Here is a 16,145-nt window from a genome sequence, read left to right on the forward strand (position 1 = left end):
TTATATACAGTATATATAGTACTTTAATAAATTCAGTAGTTCTAAACCTGCGACTGCCTCCTGCCCACTCTCTACACTTGTGACAGAATGACCGACTACACAGAACAGGAAGCAGCAGGACATCCCGACCTCTACACTGCAGGAGCAAAGCTCCTATACCACGACTTGTGCCTGGAGCACCTTGGGACTGCCATGGACGAGGTGCTCCGGACAGTACGCCAGCTGCAGGCTACACCACCACCTTCCCAGCTCCCCGCGGTCATTCCAGCCACCCCACCACCATCAACATCACCCGGTCCAATCAGCAACGTCCACCTGCCCCTCCCGGATCGGTTTGATGGCACCCCTTCTCATTGTAGGGGGTCTCTCCTGCAGTGTGACCTCCACCTTGCCCGTCATGCCGGGATGGCGTCCGAGAGGGACAAGGTGGGCTTTGTGATCTCTGTGCTGACAGGCCCGGCTCTGGAGTGGAAGCACGTCATATGGTGGGAGAGGGATGGTCCAGAAGTGCAGTCCTATCAGCACTTCAACCAACTCTTCCATGACATTTTCGAACACCCTACAGGTGAGTGTCTCCTCCGTCTACGCCAGGGGTCCAGGACAGTGTCTGAGTACGTTCTGGACGTCCGGAGGGTGGCTTCGTCCACTGGCTGGAACGACCAGGCCCTGTTGACGGTTTTCCGCAGCGGGCTACAGGCGGACGTCCAGACCGAGCTAGCCTGTCGCGATGAGGACCTCACGCTGGACCAACTCACCACCATGGCCATCTCCCTGGATAATCTCCTGAGTGTCCTCTCTGCTCCTACTGCAGGGAATCAGACCACCCCTGGAACACCTGTCCCAGAAGGAGAACCAGGCGAGGAAACGACAGGCTTAGGAGCACTCCTGCACCTTCCCAGGTAGGCGTCGACGTGCCTTGCTCCTCTCTGTCCACGCAGCCCATCCTCTTTCCTGTCACCTTCCCGGACTATCCTGGCCCCCCACTGAGTCCTGCCCTGGTGGACTCAGGTTCTGCAGGCCATTTCCTAGACTGGTCAGTGGCCTTATCATTACGCATTCCTCTAGTTCCTTTACAACCCCCTATCCCAGTCCATGCCCTAGACAACCATCCCCTAGGAACAGGACTGGTGTGCCAGACCACGATTCCCATTTCCCTTACAGTTGCTCACAACCACCATGAACACATAATTTTCGTCATCTTAGACTCTCCTGCACACCCCATAGTTTTATGTTTCCCCTGGTTACAGTTGCATAACCCCTGGACCAGGCCACCCACGTCCCTATCCCTGAGGAATACTGGGACCTACAGGTGGCTTTTTTGAAGATGCGTGCCACGTGTCTGCCCCCTCATCGCCAATGGGACTTCACTATCGACCTACTTCCTGGTTCTTCCCTCCTGCGGGGGCACATCTACCTTCTCTCGCATGTAGAGACCGAAGCCATGGAGGTCTACGTCCAGGAGGCCCTGGCCCAATGATTCCTCCGTCCGTCCACCTCTCCGGCCTCCTCCAGCTTATGTTTCGTGAAGAAGAAGGAAGGAGGTCTTCACCCCGTATTGATTACCGGACACTGAATAAGGCAACTGTAAAATTCAGTTATCCCCTGCCTCTCATACCCACTGTGGTCGAACAGATGCACGGTGCTCAGTACTTTACCAAATTGGATTTACTCAGTGCCTATAACCTGGTGCGCATCAGAGAGGGGGATAAATGGAAGACCACCTTCAGCACCAGCACTATGAATAGAGGGTAATACCCTACAGCCTGACAAATGCACCCTTGGTGTTTCAATCCTTCATTAACGAGGTGTTTAGAGATATGGTGTGTCGCTGTGTAGTGGTGTACATAGACAACATCTTGGTGTACTCCACTACATGCGAGCAACATGTCTCTCATGTCAGGTCTATTTTGGAAAGGCTGATAGGGCATCACCTGTACGCCAAGGCAGAGAAGTGCTTTTTCTTCCAGCAGGCGGTCTCCTTCCTGGGCTATCGGATATCCACCGCGGGAGTGGAGATGGAAGAGCAGTACGGGCGTGGCCTGTTCCATCTAACATAAAGGCGGTGCAGCGTTACCTAGGTTTTTCCAACTATTTCAGGTGCTTCATTAGGGGTTTCAGAACAGTGGTGGCCCCTCTAACCTCCATCCTGAAGGGAGGTCCCCGACAGGTGCGCTGGACAGAGGAGGCAAATGAAGCCCTCTGTGCCCTCAAGGAACGTTTTATGAACGTAGAGGCTGTTCTCTCCCAACGCACTGGATCGCCGCCTTAACTCCATCCATACGTCTTCTACTCACGGAAGCTGTCTCCCACGGAGTGGAATTATGACATGGGGGATCGTGAGTTGTTGGCCTTCAAGAAGGCGCTGAAAACATGGCGGTACTGGCTTGAGGGTGCTCAACACCCATTCCTTGTTTGGACGAACCACCGGAACCTAGAGTATATTCGAGCGGCGAAGAGGCTGAATCCATGTCAGGCCAGGTGGGCCCTATTCTTCGCCAGGTATGACTTCACCCTCTCCTACCGACCGAGCTCTAAGAATGTCAAGGCCGATGCGTTGTCCCGGGTGCATGACACAGAGGATTGGAGGGAGATAGTGACACCCATTGTTCCCCTGTCCCGCATTGTGGCTCCTGTTGTGTGGAATGTGGACGCGGACATCCGTCAAGCTTGCGACAGGAGCGACATCTTCCCACTGTCCCGAGGGGCGTACCTACATGCCCTCTAATGTGCAGGACCATCTCCTCGCCTGGGCACACACAGCACCTGTGTCGGAGCACCCGGTATAGCCCATACTATCGACTGTCTCTTTGCCAAGTACAGGTGGTCCACCTTGGCGCAAGATGTATGGGTTTATGTCTCTTTCTGCTCCACCTGTGCACAGAGCAAGACACCGAGACACCTCCCCTATGGCAAACTCCACCCATTGCCGGTTCCACAACGACCTGGTCCCATCTCTAAGTGGATTTTGGGGGGGGAAGTACTGTCACACCAGCCTTCGCTTTGGCTCCCCCTCCTGTCCAGCTCAAGGCGTTCGGAGTTGTCGGCCTTCTAGCTGCTGCTGAACCTGTTGCTGGCAAAAGCACTTCACTCATCAACCCCGGACTTGTCTCATCATCATTACACACACCTGGTTCCAATCCCCACTCTATATATACTCCCTATGTCATTTGTCTTTGTCGGGTCATTGTAAATGTTGCTTGTTTTCCTGAGAGGAATCTCTCCTGCTATATCCCGAGTACTTTATTATTTTGCACTTTGGGTTTTGTCCCGCTTTTATTTATATACAGTGCCTTGCGAAAGTATTCGGCCCCCTTGAACTTTGCGACCTTTTGCCACATTTCAGGCTTCAAACATAAAGATATAAAACTGTATTTTTTTGTGAAGAATCAACAACAAGTGGGACACAATCATGAACTGGAACGATATTTATTGGATACTTCAAACTTTTTTAACAAATCAAAAACTGAAAAATTGGGCGTGCAAAATTATTCAGCCCCTTTACTTTCAGTGCAGCAAACTCTCTCCAGAAGTTCAGTGAGGATCTCTGAATGATCCAATGTTGACCTAAATGACTAATGATGATAAATACAATCCACCTGTGTGTAATCAAGTCTCCGTATAAATGCACCTGCACTGTGATAGTCTCAGAGGTCCGTTAAAAGCGCAGAGAGCATCATGAAGAACAAGGAACACACCAGGCAGGTCCGAGATACTGTTGTGAAGAAGTTTAAAGCCGGATTTGGATACAAAAATATTTCCAAGCTTTAAGCATCCCAAGGAGCACTGTGCAAGCGATAATATTGAAATGGAAGGAGTATCAGACCACTGCAAATCTACCAAGACCTGGCCGTCCCTCTAAACTTTCAGCTCATACAAGGAGAAGACTGATCAGAGATGCAGCCAAGAGGCCCATGATCACTCTGGATGAACTGCAGAGATCTACAGCTGAGGTGGGAGACTCTGTCCATAGGACAACAATCAGTCGTATATTGCACAAATCTGGCCTTTATGGAAGAGTGGCAAGAAGAAAGCCATCTCTTAAAGATATCCATAAAAAGGGTTGTTTAAAGTTTGCCACAAGCCATCTGGGAGATACACCAAACATGTGGAAGAAGGTGCTCTGGTCAGATGAAACCAAAATTGAACTTTTTGGCAACAATGCAAAACGTTATGTTTGGCATAAAAGCAACACCCTGAACACACCATCCCCACTGTCAAACATGGTGGTGGCAGTATCATGGTTTGGGCCTGCTTTTCTTCAGCAGGGACAGGGAAGATGGTTAAAATTGATGGGAAGATGGATGGAGCCAAATACAGGACCATTCTGGAAGAAAACCTGATGGAGTCTGCAAAAGACCTGAGACTGGGACAGAGAATTGTCTTCCAACAAGACAATGATCCAAAACATAAAGCAAAATCTACAATGGAATGGTTCAAAAATAAACATATCCAGGTGTTAGAATGGCCAAGTCAAAGTCCAGACCTGAATCCAATCGAGAATCTGTGGAAAGAACTGAAAACTGCTGTTCACAAATGCTCTCCATCCAACCTCACTGAGCTCGAGCTGTTTTGCAAGGAGGAATGGGAAAAAATGTCAATCTCTCGATGTGCAAAACTGATAGAGACATACCCCAAGTGACTTACAGTGGTAATCGCAGCAAAAGGTGGCGCTACAATGTATTAACTTAAGGGGGCTGAATAATTTTGCACGCCCAATTTTTCAGTTTTTGATTTGTTAAAAAAGTTTGAAATATCCAATAAATGTCGTTCCACTTCATGATTGTGTCCCACTTGTTGTTGATTCTTCACAAAAAAATACAGTTTTATACCTTTATGTTTGAAGCCTGAAATGTGGCAAAAGGTCGCAAAGTTCAAGGGGGCCGAATACTTTCGCAAGGTACTGTGTATATATATATATATATATATATATATATATATATATATATATATATATATTAGTGCTTTAATAAATTCAGCAGTTCAAACCTGTTCAAACCTGCGACTGCCTCCTGCCTACTCTCTACACTTGTGACACTACATCTATCGACAGTTGTCACAGTGACTTCATGAACATTCTTTTGAAATGGTTACTTGCATGGTGGAGTCCTTTGTTTAGAAATGTAGCTAGCTAAACAATGAACCATAATCCCAACTCATAACATTACTACCCTGCATGAATCTGCAGGTTGCTAACCAACCAGGTTCAATGTTAGCTAGTTAACATTAGGCTATAACTAGCAATGCAAATGGCTCTGAGATATGAATAATATTACTAGACAGATGCTACACATAACGTTAGCTAGCGAGCCAGCCAGCTAACATTAGCTAGCTAGCTAACAGTACACTTTAGCTTGAAATGAAAATGACTTTCTGACTAAATTTGAAATATTGTGAAAATTTGTGATATTTGAAAATGTAGCTAGCTAGACTATCTTACCTGTCTACATTAATGGATTCTTCTCCCTCTCTGTCACGGATGCCATAGTTGCCCTTAGTTTGAAGATGTAATCTGGAGGCAGGTGTTCTATACAACTGCCTGTTCTCTTTTCGACTCCGTCTGCATATTTTTAATCAAAATGCCAGAATTCTACTTAGCTATCATACTTCATAATTCCACTGATTTCAAAACTCGGTCCTCCAGAAAGTGAAGGGCAACACTTATTCATTTCTACTACATTATATCTTTAAAAAAAGTAGTCTTAGAAAGGATTACCTACACATACTGACCAGCTGATGTTATAGACAGAAGCGTGCTACATGGCAGACCAATCCGAATTAATCTTTCGGCATGTCCAGCCCACTCATTATCTCAGCCAATCATGGCTAGCGGGAAGGTTGCTCCCTTTTTCTGTGACTTGACCAACTAGGCTCATAATTTAACAATTGTATGTGTATTTACAGATGGCATACAATTTCGTTATTAAGGCACATGAAAGTTCACATGTTCCAGAAGGCATTTCTAACAACAAAAAAAACACATTTTGATTTAAAAAAAGTTTATGTTCAAATGGCTCTCCTGTGAAGTAGTGACGCTCAACATACGCCTAGTTTCCTGAAATGAGGATGTTTAGGTTTAGCCTTTAGGTGCGTCACCACTACATGGCTTAAGCACAATACCTCGGGGCTCACCCTCCAGAGTGGATTTTTCCAGTCCCAGCCATTGTCATTCTATACAGAGCATATTCTAGGAGGTTTGAGCCTACTCTTATCCTATTTGGACCCGCTAGGCTCATTTAACCTTCTCGGGCTGGTTACTAGTTCTCCATCCACTTGGTTAACTTTCCTGAAGCTTCAATTCCACTCTATTCTATTATAGAGTTTTTGGACTGCGCTGACGACCCGCAACTGCTAGAGTGAGTTCGCTCCTTACATCTAGCAGACGGACTCCCAGACTGTTAGATGCAGCAGGCACCAATCACCTGTTCTGCTAAAAGTTAAGTAATAGCCACCACTAGGCACTATAGTTAGTGTCCTACTTGTATGGCATGGTGGCTATAGGACCCTCGTGAACACATCTGATATGTGCTTCCAAGAGTTATGCCTCTGTTTCAGATCTTCCACTCTGCTCCCCTCTATGTGCACTCTTACTATAACTGATACAAACGTCTAGCCTCTCCAACCATGGGAGAACCTAGTTGTCATCAGCTGTCTCATTTGGGTGCAGGAGCAATAGCCTACAACCAGGGTAGTGAAATTTAGTGAAATTGCTCTTAGGGAAAAATGCCTAGATTCATGCCTAGATTCCCAGGCTTAAGGGGTCTTGTCGGTCTCTCTGTTACCAAGTATAGCAGTTTCCAGCTATAGGCAGACATACTCCGCCTACACCCTGGCACCTACCTGGCAGCTACAGTTACACAGGGGTCGACCGACCCAAGCAAACGGAGAGCTCTTCCATCCCTGTCTGGGCATGGTGGTTCTTTGAGCCTGACCTGTGAGAGGATAAAGGTTAATGTGACAGATCTTGTTGTGTAGACTATTCAGAACCCTGTCACACGCTCACTATATGGCAATTAGTGTTGTGTGTTTGGAATGCCTGCCATATAGGTTTCAACAACGATACAGTGGGGAAACGGATCCTGATCTGTTGTTTTTTGCAGGGAGCGTATCGCTTATGCCCAGTATCGAAACAGCAAGTCCCATCCTGAGATTTTTATATTATGCTCGAGGCCATTTCACAGCCGCCATTCCAGCCACTGCAAAACAAGGTAATGAGATTTCTCTCATTTAAAACTGCTTCACTATTAGCCATTGCATCCGCATACCAAGTGGGAGAGTTGCAAGTGGTGTTCATTTTTTAAAAATATTTTTTTAATTTAACCTTTATTTAAATAAATACATTTTAGGCACAAGTTGTGCCTACACTTTGCCCCAGGGTTATCCAAGTTTGCTTTACAACCTAACCCAGTTTTTTGTGGGGAGGGAGGCCATATTCTCACCAGCGTTTATCCCATTGGATAATGGCATATTATAGCATGGGTTTGACACGTTCAAATGGCTTGATGGCTCCATCCACCAGAAATATGGCTACATCATGGGCATTGTTCAAAGGCATCTCTGTTTAAGAGATCTGTAATGCGACGAGTTGGGGTATCCCCAATACCTTCATGAGGCTCTACCGACTACTTCACTGTGCCCTCATAGCACATACAGTGCTTAGTGTTACGCCTCGATCACACCGCCAGTGTTATGCACTTTGATACACCAGAACTATATTCATTTCCATTGGAAAGCTGCATTTGCCTTGCAGCATTGCGATGCAGAGGCAGTTGCTGTGCGTTCTGTGTGGTGCATAAGTTGGATTTATCGAACTTATGCATCAAACTGTATGTGTAGACGGCTTAACAGAAATGGTAGCAGAAGGTGAATGTTGAACTTTTGTTGCACACATATCCAGATGATGCTGCGTACCATTTTGCGCAATGACACTGTTGGTATGATTAAGGCGTCAGGGCTTCTGAGGGTTTATTCTGTCTAGACTTTGCTTTTCGAGAGTATATGAGCGCTACAGGATTTGGCTATTTCCCCAAAGTGAGACCGAACAAGTAATTGAAATAGAACTTATGGTTTACCTAATGTAACCCTGGTTCTATGATAGTATGAGTGAGGTCTTTCACCGTGTTACCCTTCACGCTTTGTGTAAGGAACACATACATGTCATTAGGAAGATGGGAGCGGACTACAGCTCCTTATATGGGAAGTGGAGTGGCCCACAATTGGCCGTTACTCCTGTCTGTCAATGACAGATGTTGTGTGATTGGATCTTCCTAGACTCCGACCCTAAAAGGGGACACTACCCATAGTGAGACCTCACTCATAATATCATGGAACCGGGGATATATTAGGTAACCTTAAGAACTGCATTTGCACAGTTCTTCAAATAAATGTGTTTTTGTAAAATTTTCTGTGGAAATTGTTAAAAGTAATACGTTTTTTAAATAAAAAAATAAAAAAATACGATCTTTTTATAGTCACATACACCGGATAGGTGCAGTGAAATGTGTTGTTTTACAAAGTCACCCAAAGTAGTACGGCACTCCTGGAGCAAATTAGGGTTACATGCCTTGCTCAAGGGCACATCAACAGATTTTTTACCTTGTCGGCTAGTGTATTCAAACCAGTAACCTTTCGGTTACTGGCCCAATGGTCTATCCTGCCACCCTAGCAAGTAGTCCTTGTTCATAGAGTTGTATGTTTTATTAAACTTTCCAATTAAGGTTTTTTGTCTGGCATACATTTTAAAGTGAAAAATCTTAGTTTTAGCATAATTCCGTTACCGTGGAATTGCTCACTTCCAGTTTTGTTTCCGATACTTCCTCTCTCCCTCTCTATTCTCAACGTGGTTATGTTGATATGCCTCCTCTCTCTCCGGCCAGCTAGCTGGTGGTGGTTACAATGCACTAATTAGATGGCGCTAACCTGACTCTCCACGTATGCACTTACCCATACTTGGTATATTGGGCCCTAAACTAAACTTGTCATGTGATGGGGGATGGGCAGATCTTTGTTACTGAATTCTTCCCTTTGCAGGAAACTGTAATGAGTGTGTTTTGAATGAATGGCAGACAAACTGCATTTGACTTTTCCTGACAACAGCACCACCGGGGGGAAGGGAAAGGATACTGTTGTAGGACCTGTCTGACAAACACCTTAATTGACTGTGAGTGTACTGTTTGTCGATATGAGCGGAGTCAAGGGAGGCTACAGTCTGGAAACTGACTTAGAAAAAAGGGGAAGGCTTGTGCTGAAATTGGGCTTTGATATCAGGATACAGGAGATAATCTTTTTAAAACCAACCACGTTAGGGTGATCATTTATGCCTACGAAAGCGAATTTAAATGTACGCACAAGACACATGTAATAACCCACAAAGAGAACAGAAGCAATTGACTGGTTATAAAATATTATAATCCTTATAAAGTAATACATTTTTCAGTTGTAATGTTTGAAACCTAAGGCTTTAAAAATAATTATGCCTGGAGACTGTAGGGTCTGCTGTGCTACTGCACCAGGACTTTGCATATAGGGCCATCTTGTGGTTTTAAAATGTAATACCATGTAATGAAGTGACACAAACTTTGTCATGCACTGGTTTTCCATTAGTATATTCTAAAATGCGTTAATTTTTCCAGTAATCTGATTGGTTGTTCCAAGTATAGTAGCTCAGGGGATACAGGTGATGGTAATCAAACTTAATCAAAGGCTTAGCCCAAAACCTAGGTGCAGGGAGTTGGGGCTCAGACTGTGTAAATTGAAAAACAGTTATAAAGTATTTTGTTTTATTAGGTGTGCTTGCTAAAAGCAAATAGCTGGTGCACGATATCCAAGGAAGTCTCAAGGTTTGGTTCGCCTGAGGTCCAGTATCTCATGATAAGCTGTAGACCACACTATCTACCTAGAGAGTTTTCATGAGTCTAACCCGAAAGCTTGTAAGAAATCCTGCTATGCCCTCCGACGAACCATCATACAGGCAAAGCGTCAATACAGGACTAAGATCGAATCGTACTACACTGGCTCCGAGGCTCATTGGGTGTGGCAGGGCTTGCAAACTATTACAGACTACAAAGGGAAGCACAGCCAGGAGCTGCCCAGTGACACGAGCCGACCAGACGATCTAAATATCTTCTATGCTCGCTTCGAGGCAAGTAACACTGAAACATGCATGAGAGCATCAGCTGTTCGAAACGACTGTGTGATCACGATCTCCGCAGCCGATGTGAGTAAGACCTTTAAATAGGTCAACATTCACAAGGCCGCTGTGCCAGACAGATTACCAGGACGTGTACTGAGTATGCACTGACCAACTGGCAAGTGTCTTCACTGACATTTTCAACCTCTCCCTGTCTGAGTCTGTAAAACTAACATGTTTCAAGCAGACCACCATAGTCACTGTGCCCAAGAACATTAAGGTAACCTGCCTAAATGACTACCGACCCATAGCACTCACATCTGTAGCCATGAAATGCTTTGAAAGGCCAGTCATGGCTCACATCAACGCCATTATCCCAGAAGCCCTAGACCCACTCCAACAGATCCACAGATATTGCACTCCACACTGCCCTTTCCCACCTGGACAAAAGGAACACCTATGTGAGAATGCTATTCATTGACTACTGCTCAACGTTCAACACCATAGTGCCCTCAAAGCTCATCACTAAGCTAAGGACCCTGGGACTAAACACCTCCCTCTGCAACTGGATCCTGAACTTCCTGACGGGCCGCCCCCAGGTGGTAAGGGTAGGTAACAACACATCAACCATGCTGATCCTCAACATGGGGGCCCCTCGGGGTGCGTGCTCCGTCCCCTCCTGTACTCCCTGTTCACTCATAACTGCACTCCCAGGCACGACTCCAACACCATTAAGTTTTCTGATGACAAAACAGTGGTAGGCCTGACCACCGACAACAATGAGACAGCCCATAGGGAGGAGGTCAGAGACCTGATAGTGTGGTGCCAGGACAACAACCTCTCCATCGACGTGATCAAGACAAAGGAGATGATTGTGGACTACAGGAAATGGAGAACCGAGCACACCTCCATTCTCATCGACGGGGCTGTAGTGGAGCAGGTTTAGAGCTTCAAGTTCCTTGGCGTCAATATTACCAACAAACTAACATGGTCCAAGCACACCAAGACAGCCGTGAAGAGGGCAGGACAAAACCTATTCCCCCTCAGGAGACTGAAAAGATTTGGCGTGGGTCCTCAGATCCTCAAAAGGTTTTACAACTGCACCAATGAGAGCATCCTGACGGGTTGCATCACTGCCTGCTATGGCAACTGCTCTGCCTCCTACCGCAAGGCACTACAGAGGGTAGTGCGTACGGCCCAGTACATCACCGGGTCCAAGCTTCCTGTCATCCAGGACCTCTATACCAGGCGGTGTCAGAGGAAGGCCCTAAAAATTGTCAGACTCCAGCCACCCTAGTCATAGACTGTTCTCTTTGCTACTGCACGGCAAGCGGTACCAGAGCGCCAAGTCTAGGTCCAGGAGGCTTTTAAACAGCTTCTACCTCAAGCCATAAGACTGCTTAACAGCTAATCAAACGGCTACCCAGACAATTTGCATTGACCCCCCCCCCCCCCCCCCCCCTACGCTGTTTCTACCCTCTGTTATTATCTATGCATATCAAATCAAATCAAATGTATTTATATAGCCCTTCGTACATCAGCTGATATCTCAAAGTGCTGTACAGAAACCCAGCCTAAAACCCCAAACAGCAAGCAGTGCAGGTGTAGAAGCACGGTGGCTAGGAAAAACTCCCTAGAAAGGCCAAAACCTAGGAAGAAACCTAGAGAGGAACCAGGCTATGTGGGGTGGCAAGTCCTTTTCTGGCTGTGCCGGGTGGAGATTATAACAGAACATGGCCAAGATGTTCCAATGTTCATAAATGACCAGTATGGTCAAATAATAATAATCACAGGCAGAACAGTTGAAACTGGACTGGGGACAGCAAGGAGTCATCATGCCAGGTAGTCCTGAGGCATGGTCCTAGGGCTCAGGTCCTCCGAGAGAGAGAAAGAAAGAGAGAATTAGAGAGAGCATACTTACAGTGCCTTGCGAAAGTATTCGGCCCCCTTGAACTTTGCAACCTTTTTCCACATTTCAGGCTTCAAACATAAAGATATAAAACTGTATTTTTTTTGTGAAGAATCAACAACAAGTGGGACACAATCATGAAGTGGAACGACATTTATTGGATATTTCAAACTTTTTTAACAAATCAAAAACGGAAAAATTGGGCGTGCAAAATTATTCAGCCCCCTTAAGTTAATACTTTGTAGCACCACCTTTTGCTGCGATTAAAGCTGTAAGTCGCTTGGGGTATGTCTCTATCAGTTTTGCACATCGAGAGACTGACATTTTTTCCCATTCCTCCTTGCAAAACAGCTCGAGCTCAGTGAGGTTGGATGGAGAGCATTTGTGAACAGCAGTTTTCAGTTCTTTCCACAGATTCTCGATTGGATTCAGGTCTGGACTTTGACTTGGCCATTCTAACACCTGGATATGTTTATTTTTGAACCATTCCATTGTAGATTTTGCTTTATGTTTTGGATCATTGTCTTGTTGGAAGACAAATCTCCGTCCCAGTCTCAGGTCTTTTGCAGACTCCATCAGGTTTTCTTCCAGAATGGTCCTGTATTTGGCTCCATCCATCTTCCCATCAGTTTTAACCATCTTCCCTGTCCCTGCTGAAGAAAAGCAGGCCCAAACCATGATGCTGCCACCACCATGTTTGACAGTGGAGATGGTGTGTTCAGGGTGATGAGCTGTGTTGCTTTTACGCCAAACATAACGTTTTGCATTGTTGCCAAAAAGTTCAATTTTGGTTTCATCTGACCAGAGCACCTTTTTCCACATGTTTGGTGTGTCTCCCAGGTGGCTTGTGGCAAACTTTAAACGACACTTTTTATGGATATCTTTAAGAAATGGCTTTCTTCTTGCCACTCTTCCATAAAGGCCAGATTTGTGCAATACACGACTGATTGTTGTCCTATGGACAGAGTCTCCCACCTCAGCTGTAGATCTCTGCAGTTCATCCAGAGTGATCATGGGCCTCTTGGCTGCATCTCTGATCAGTCTTCTCCTTGTATGAGCTGAAAGTTTAGAGGGACGGCCAGGTCTTGGTAGATTTGCAGTGGTCTGATACTCCTTCCATTTCAATATTATCGCTTGCACAGTGCTCCTTGGGATGTTTAAAGCTTGGGAAATCTTTTTGTATCCAAATCCGGCTTTAAACTTCTTCACAACAGTATCTCGGACCTGCCTGGTGTGTTCCTTGTTCTTCATGATGCTCTCTGCGCTTTTAACGGACCTCTGAGACTATCACAGTGCAGGTGCATTTATACGGAGACTTGATTACACACAGGTGGATTTTATTTATCATCATTAGTCATTTAGGTCAACATTGGATCATTCAGAGATCCTCACTGAACTTCTGGAGAGAGTTTGCTGCACTGAAAGTAAAGGGGCTGAATAATTTTGCACGCCCAATTTTTTTCCTTAATTTTGCACGCCCAATATCCAATAAATGTCGTTCCACTTCATGATTGTGTCCCACTTGTTGTTGATTCTTCACAAAAAAATACAGTTTTATATCTTTATGTTTGAAGCCTGAAATGTGGCAAAAGGTCGCAAAGTTCAAGGGGGCCGAATACTTTCGCAAGGCACTGTAAATTACCAGCATGGTTAAATAATAATAATCACAGGCAAAACAGTTGAAACTGGAGCAGCAGCACGGCCAGGTGGACTGGGGACAGCAAGGAGTCATCATGTCAGGTAGTCCTGAAAAATGGTCCTAGGGCTCAGGTCCTCCGAGAGAGAGAAAGAAAGAGAGAAAGAGAGAATTAGAGAGAGCATACTTAAATTCACACAGGACACCGGATAGGACAGGAGAAGTACTCCAGATATAACAAACTGACCCTAGCCCCCCGACACATAAACTACTGCAGCATAAATACTGGAGGCTGAGACAGGAGGGGTCAGGAGACACTGTGGCCCCATCCGATGACACCCCTAGACAGGGCCAAACAGGAAGGATATCCCACCCACTTTTCCAAAGCACAGCCTCCACACCACTAGAGGGATATGTTCAACCACCAACTTACCATCCTGAGACAAGGCCGAGTATATTCCACAAAGATCTCCGCCACGGCACAACCCAAGGGGGGGCGCCAACCCAGACAGGAAGATCACATCAGTGACTCAACCCACTCAAGTGACGCACCCCTCCTAGGGACAGTATGAAAGAGCCCTAGTAAGCCAGTGACTCAGCCCCTGTAATAGGGTTAGAGGCAGAGAATCCCAGTGGAAAGAGGGCATAGTCACTGTAATAACTCAACCTACATAATTGTACATAATTACCTCGACACCAGTGTCCCCACACATTGACACACTGACTCTGTACCAGTACCCACTGTATATAGCGCAGCTATTGTTATTTACTGCTGCTCTTTAACTATTTGTTATTCTTATCTCTATTCTTTTTGTATTTTTCTCAACTCTATTGTTGGTTAAGGGCTTGTAAGTAAGCATTTCACTGTAAGGTCTACTACACCTGTTGTATTCGGCGCATGTGACAAATACAATGTGATTTGATTGCAATGGCCATAGACTTGAATGGGAAGTATTTGCCATGTAACTAGTCTTCAACCGTTTTGAAATGCCATTCAAACTTCAAAATGTGCAGACCGGTCTGGAATAGGTTGCTTGTACACAGCTTTTTGATACCAAAAAAAGCTACCAACACCAAAACAACTTTAAAACTGTTGATTGGCACTGGTGAAGTCTACTTCTTAGACTTTGGGCACTACAACCACATTTCCTTAAACCAAATGTATTTCAGGTGCCATAAATTTGAATGGGAAAAATCTGGTCGCTCCCGGTCTGGAATAGTGTGCTTGTATACTGACCACAACATTACTGAACCACACAACTACTGACAACAAATAATGAACCACACAACTGCCGACCACCAGATGAGACTAAAGTGCCTTGCAAATGTATTCAGCTCTCTTGCCATTTTTCCTATTTTGTTGCATTACTACCTGTAATTTAAATTGATTTTTTATTTGGATTTCATGTAATGGACATAGACAAAATAGTCCAAATTGGTGAAGGAAATTTTTAAAATGACCTGTTTCCCTTTGCTATGAAGCCCCTAAATAAGATGTGGTGCAACCAATTACCTTCAGAAGTTACATAATTTGTTAAATAAAGTCCATCTGTGTGCAATCTAAGTGTCACATGATCTCAGTATATTTACACCTGTTCTGAAAGGCCCCAGAGTCTGCAACACCACTAAGCAAGGGGCACCACCAAGCAGCACTATGAAGACCAAGGAGCTCTCCAAACATGTTAGGAGCAAAGTTGTGGAGAAGTACAGATCAGGGTTGGATTATAGAAAATATCTGAAACTTTGAACATCCCACGGAGCACCATTACACTCCACTCCATAAACCTGCCAAGAGAGGGCCGCCCACCAAAACTCACAGACCAGGCAAAGAGGGCATTAATCAGAGGCAACAAAGAGACCAAAGATAACCCTAAAGGAGCTGCAAAACTCCAATCTCCGCTGTGGAGCATCTGTCCATAGGACCACTTTAAGCCATACACTCCACAGAGCTGGGCTTTACGGAAGAGTGGCCAGAAGAAAATAAGTAAACATGTTTGGTGTTTGCCAAAAGGCTTGTGAGAGACTCCCCAAACATATAGAAGAAGGTACTCTGGTCAGATGAGACTCAAATTTAGCTTTTTGACCATCAAAGAAAATGCTATGTCTGGCGCAAACCCAACAGCTCTCATCACCCTTTTTCATCTTCAGGAACTGGGAAACTGGTCAGAATTGAAGGAATGATGGATGGCGCTAAATACAGGGGAATTCTTGAGGGGAACCTGTTTCAGTCATCCAGACATTTGAGACTGGGACAGAGGTTCACCTTCCAGCAGGACAATGACCATAAGCATACTGCTAAAGCAACACTCGAGTGGTTTAAGGGGAAACATTTAAATGTCTTGGAATGGCCTAGTCAAAACCCAGACCCAGATCCAATTGAGAATCTGTGGTATGACTTAAAGATTGATGTACACCAGCGGAACACATTCAACTTGAAGGAGCTGGAGCAGTTTTACCTTGAAGAATGGGCAAAA

This window comes from Oncorhynchus mykiss, chromosome 20 (genome assembly GCF_013265735.2).
Source record: "Oncorhynchus mykiss isolate Arlee chromosome 20, USDA_OmykA_1.1, whole genome shotgun sequence".
Taxonomy (NCBI): domain Eukaryota; kingdom Metazoa; phylum Chordata; class Actinopteri; order Salmoniformes; family Salmonidae; genus Oncorhynchus; species Oncorhynchus mykiss.